The sequence below is a fragment of the Eurosta solidaginis genome, chromosome 4, assembly GCF_040869045.1.
Source record: "Eurosta solidaginis isolate ZX-2024a chromosome 4, ASM4086904v1, whole genome shotgun sequence".
In the NCBI taxonomy this organism is placed as follows: Eukaryota; Metazoa; Arthropoda; class Insecta; order Diptera; family Tephritidae; genus Eurosta; species Eurosta solidaginis.
Window position 1 is genome coordinate 263,183,754 of NC_090322.1, and position 5,485 is coordinate 263,189,238.

Sequence of the window (5,485 nt, forward strand, 5' to 3'; positions counted from 1 at the left end):
TTACTATTCCAAAAATAAAATAAAACTTTTCAATTATAGAAAAATTAAAAAAAAAAAAAAACAATAATCATTACAAAAAATTACTGTTCTGGCCTTGAGCTAGTTTCGAACATTGAAGATTTCATAATTTTTCAAATTATCAAACAATATTTTTAATTTATTTTTATAATATTATAACTGTAGAAAACCAAAAAAAAAACCTGCAATAAATCAGTTTTTTCGCAAATATCTCGTTTTCTAAGGCTTTACCACTTTTTCTTCTTTTACAAAATTGGGCGAAAGGTTCACTGAGGTGAAAGAGTATAAGACATTTTGTTAACTGAAGAACGTTTCACAATGTTCGCGCTCTTAGTATTTGGCTCAAAAGAGGGTATATAAATTTTTTAGATATATGTACATATTTATGTGATACGTATCGTGATATGCAAGCATGTGATTTGTAGTGATACACAGGGTCATTCACGGGGATCGTGGTCGTCACCATCTTTTGTTGGGAGTTCGTATATTCATAATTCTTACAGGACTCATATATTTAAATTTATCATGAACGTGAAGTTAGCGAAGCATCTTCGGCGGATCAAAAAATTAATAGGTTGGTATTTTGCAGCAAATTACACGCTATTTAGTTGCGAAGAGAAAAAAATTTCGTTTCAGTTCAAGGTGGTGTTATCTCAGCTGATTGCTTCTTCTTGATAGTTTCCAAGCAACGCCTTGCTCCAACAAGATGTGAGTTAATCGAAATCTATGCTAATTTTGTTTTCATTTGACATTCTCCTACTCGATGAATTGGATTGGTTTCACTTTGTTATACCTTGTTTACATTCCCCTAGGTTTTCGTTATGAAATATTTATTAACGAAATCCATTTCTTCGAACTTCGACCAAGATGCAATAAAAGCAGACAGGTGAAGTCAGTAGTAAAACAACACAAGTTTGACGGCCCTCATAATCCGGTCATGAATTTATAGAAAGGGAAAGTTGTTGTTGCCATTTTCTTCTTTATTACTATTTTGATAAAGCAATGTGAGGAAAAGAGCCAAGCTTGTGATATCTTCACATTGAAAAAGTTAGAAAGGGACAAGCAAAAAAAAAAAGGTAAGAGAGTATGGAAAGTAGAAGAAGTTGGAGGGAAGTGGGGAAAAGTAAGAATACGGGTAATTTTTAGAGAAAAAGTAGAAAAAAGAGGGCAACAAAAACAGGAAGGATAACATAACGAGAAGATTAAGGGTAATAGCGAGTGTAAGACTTAGAAAAGAGCAAGAGCAGGAATATAAAGATGAAGAGAGGGAAGATTTATTGAAAAAAAGAAGGAATTGAGAAGTTTAATAAGCCTTTTGAGGTTCACTAGAAAATGCAGGGTAGATTGGAAGGAGAATGCGAGACAGAGGTGAGGCAGGTGGATAGATAGATAAAGTCAGAAAAACGTCTGTCGGGTTTGATCACACAGCTGACATTACGAAATGTAATGAAATACAGACCGCGGGCATAATTTTCCTGTACTTTGCTTCATATTTCAGAATGGCATAATTTATTATATTTTATGATACTGAAACCAATAATGTTGCTGAAAATGAAGATGCAACTCTTGAAGCTATGAGGTCGAGTAATGTCAAAAGCGACTTCGTTTTATAATTTTGACTTCACCTGTCTGGATTGATTGCATCGATACATTAAAACCAACCTGCATATACTGCTTTCTGTATTCTATCATTATCAAAAAGGTATGAATTGAGTACTATTACAAAAAGGGCCGTCCATTCTCGTGTGTTTCCAAAATACAACCTGGAGCTAAGGGCGTTCGATAAGACAGCCGTCAAAACATCCACTATAATTTTTCATTACATTATGGGCTCGAAAGTTCTCTTCTAAATCTCAACCCATTTCAAAACAAAAAAAATAAATTCAAAATCAGTTAAATGCTACGACCTCCAAACATGAATAAAACAAAATGTTCACTTTGTCCCCACTCTGCACCTTATCAAAGGATAATCAGTATTAAGCCGGCCGATTTGTAGGTAAAATGAAAAAGTACAGTACACCACAAATTGCAGCAAAATAACAAATATATAAATGGAAGGCGCGATAACCTCCGAAGAGATCTAAGGCCGAGCTTCTCTTCCAATTTGCTTCGTGCTCCTCTTGATTTTCCCTACAAATTGGCGAGACGGGACCTACATGTTTTATGCTGACCCCGAACGGCATCTGCAAGGCAGATGAGTTTTTACTGAGAGCTTTTCATGGCACAAATACACTCGGAGCGCTTGCCAGATACTGCCGCAGGAACTTGGCCTTAATTAGCTTGGAGGTATATCGGATAAGGTTTTTATTATATTTATTATTATAATAACTATAAACCAATATTTTCTAAATATATCAGCCTGCATAAAACTCCTTCACATTTGTGACGTTGGCATATAGATATGTGTGTATGTAGTTGAAAGTAGTAGGTTAGAAATGGTAATATTGAAGTGCAAACATAAAGTTTATCAACTTGCACATCTGCCTTGTCCATTTACGGCCAAACCATTGCATGCAGTTAAAACAGTCTCGAATAAAGCTGAAAGAGGAAGATTTTGTTTTAGAAAAGTTCTACCGTTTTTCAATATATAATAAGTAATTCTATAATCGCTAAGACTATAAAATACTTACAATTAAAACGTCGACAATTATCGCTTTGCATCATACATAAGTTTTGGTATAAACGGCATCTACCGAAAATGCCACGCGCACAAACTGGTGCATTTATTGTGCAATCATTACTAGTTATTGCGCATCGTCGAAAAAAAGTTGCTGTGGTTAGCACCGAGCACAGCAAGACCATAATACTAAATGTGTAAAAAGTCTTCATTCTACCAAAAAGGTATTCAAACAACTAAGTGGCAAATTCGAAAAATTCATTCTTTTATAATAATTAAGACATTACGTCATCTGTGATAAATATTTTGAATAACATTCAAACATATTTATGTACATTTATACAAAAAGAAAAACAAAAAAATATTTTAAACGTCTAATTTCACAGCTAATCTTAACTATTATACGAGATCTTCAACACCTATAACAGTAAGGGACTGTGCTGTTTTCGGCCATGCATAGGGCTTTATACCTTTCATTAACATAGCTCGATATAGCATAGGAAAAATTAAAGCCGATTCAGATTTTCTGTATGCACCTTTCCAAACCACTGCCGAGTGAAGAGCCCGGTTATAAACATTTTGGAAAAGTATTTGGATATTGCTTGACACGTCTCTCGAATCTTGTTGGGGTGAAATAAGGTCAATGGCCAAAAAGTCAATTGACGTTATGACTGCTTCATATGGCCATAAGATCAATTGTCCATATGACTACTTCAAATGGTCACAAGAACAACTGACTTATGATCCTTCTTAATTTGACTTAATGGCAATTTAAAAAGTATCCGTTTGGCCTTATGACCATTTCGCGAATAGCACCATAACTATACATATACAGCCATAACTATACATATAAAGCAAAAAACTTTTGTCAGACGTTTATTTCAAAGGAGTCCTCACCGGCCCAGCTTTTCATTAACTTTCATTTAAATTAGTAATTCTTAATTTTAAGACATCCACTCTGGACTTAGTATAAACCCCAAAATAAGGGAGAGTAGTGTCATAACCGAAAATTTTTATTTAAGAAATATCTCTTTTCATTTATTTGTGTTTATATTTTTGTATTTATTTACTAATTAAACATTAGTACAATAAGACTTAGTCTTTTATAGTATAACAGCAAAATTATCAAAAATATATGTAAATGTGTGGGGAAACAATAAAATAGAGATATCAGATACATCATATCTTAGAGGTAATGCAAACAAGTAATTAAAAAATCAGCAACCCCACTAGGGCCGATAAAATAAATAATTAAAATTAAAATAAAACAAGTAAGGAAGGCTAAGTTCGGGTATAACATTACATACTGAGTTGAGAGCTATGGAGACAAAATAATGGAAAATCATCTCGTAGTAAAATGAACCTAGGGTAACCCTGGAATGTGTTTGTATGACATGTGTATCAATTGAAAGGTATTAAAGAGTATTTTAAGAGGGAGTGGGCCATAGTTCTATAGATGGACGCCATTTAGGGATATCGCCATAACGGTGGATCAGGGCTGACTCTAGAATTTGTTTGTACGACATGGGTATCAAATGAAAGGTGTTAATGAGTATTTTAAAAGGGAGTGGGCCATAGTTCTATGGGCGGACGCCTTTTCGAGATATTGCCATAAAGGTGGACCAGGGGTGACTCTAGAATTTGTTTGTACGACATGGGTATCAAATGAAAGTGTTAATGAGTATTTTAAAAGGGAGTGGGCCTAAGTTCTATAGGTGGACGCCTTTTCGAGATATCGCCATAAACGTGGACCAGGGGTGATTCTAGAATGCGTTTGTACAATATGGGTATCAAACGAAAGGTGCTAATGAGTATTTTAAAAGGGAGTGGGCCTTAACTCTATAGGTGGACGCCTTTTCAGAATATCGTTATAAAGCTGGACCAGGGTTGACTCTAGAATGCTTTTGTACAATATGGGTATCAAACGAAAGGTGTTAATAAGTATTTTAAAAGGGAATGAGCCTTAGTTCTATGGGTGGCCGCCTTTTCGGGATATCGCCATAAACGTGGACCAGGGGTGACTCTAGATTGCGTTTGTACAATAAGGGTAACAAACGAAAGGTGTTAATAAGTATTTTAAAAGGGAATGGGCCTAAGTTCCATTCGTGGACGCCTTTTCGGGATATCAACATAAACGTGGACCAGGGGTGACTCTAGAATGCATTTCTAAAGTTATATTTTGCGTCAATAAACCAATCCAATTACCATGTTTCATCCCTTTTTTCATATTTGGTATATTATTATGGCATTTTTTTAATTTTTAGTAATTTTCGATATCGAAAAACTGGGTGTGGTCATAGTCGGATTTCGGTCTATTTTTACACCAATATAAAGGGAGTTCAGATAAGTACGTGAACTAAGTTTAGTAAAGATACAACGTTTTTTGCTCAAGTTATCGTGTTAACGGCCGAGCGGAAAGACAGACGATAGACTGTGTATAAAAACTGGGCGTGGCTGCAACCGATTTCCCCCTTTTTCACAGAAAACAGTTATCGTCCTAGAATCTAAGCCTCTACCAAATTTCACAAGGATTGGTAATGTTTTGTTCGACATATGGCATTAAAAGTATCCTAGACAAATTAAATGAAAAAGGGCGGAGCCACGCCCATTTTTAAAATTTCTTTTAATTTTGTATTTTGTTGCACCATATCATTACTGGAGTTGAATGTTGACTTAATTTACTTATATACTGTAAAGATATTAACTTTTCTTTTAAAATTTGACTTAAAAAAATTTTTTTTTTAAAGTGGGCGTGGTCGTTCTCCGATTTTGCTAATTTTTATTAAGCATACCTATAGTAATAAGAGTAATGTTGCTGCCAAATTTCATCATGATATCTTCAACGACTGC

At 34.7% G+C, this 5,485-nt stretch overlaps 1 long non-coding RNA gene across 1 annotated transcript; it reads right to left on the minus strand.

Annotated features, from left to right (window-relative positions):
• Positions 1-2,314: 2,314 nt before the first annotated feature.
• Positions 2,315-3,043, minus strand: LOC137249475 (uncharacterized). Its single transcript, XR_010952390.1, has 2 exons — positions 2,649-3,043; positions 2,315-2,556 (listed from the first exon to the last, which is right to left on the minus strand). It is a non-coding gene; the product is annotated as an uncharacterized lncRNA (long non-coding RNA).
• Between the last annotated feature and the right edge of the window lie 2,442 nt (positions 3,044-5,485).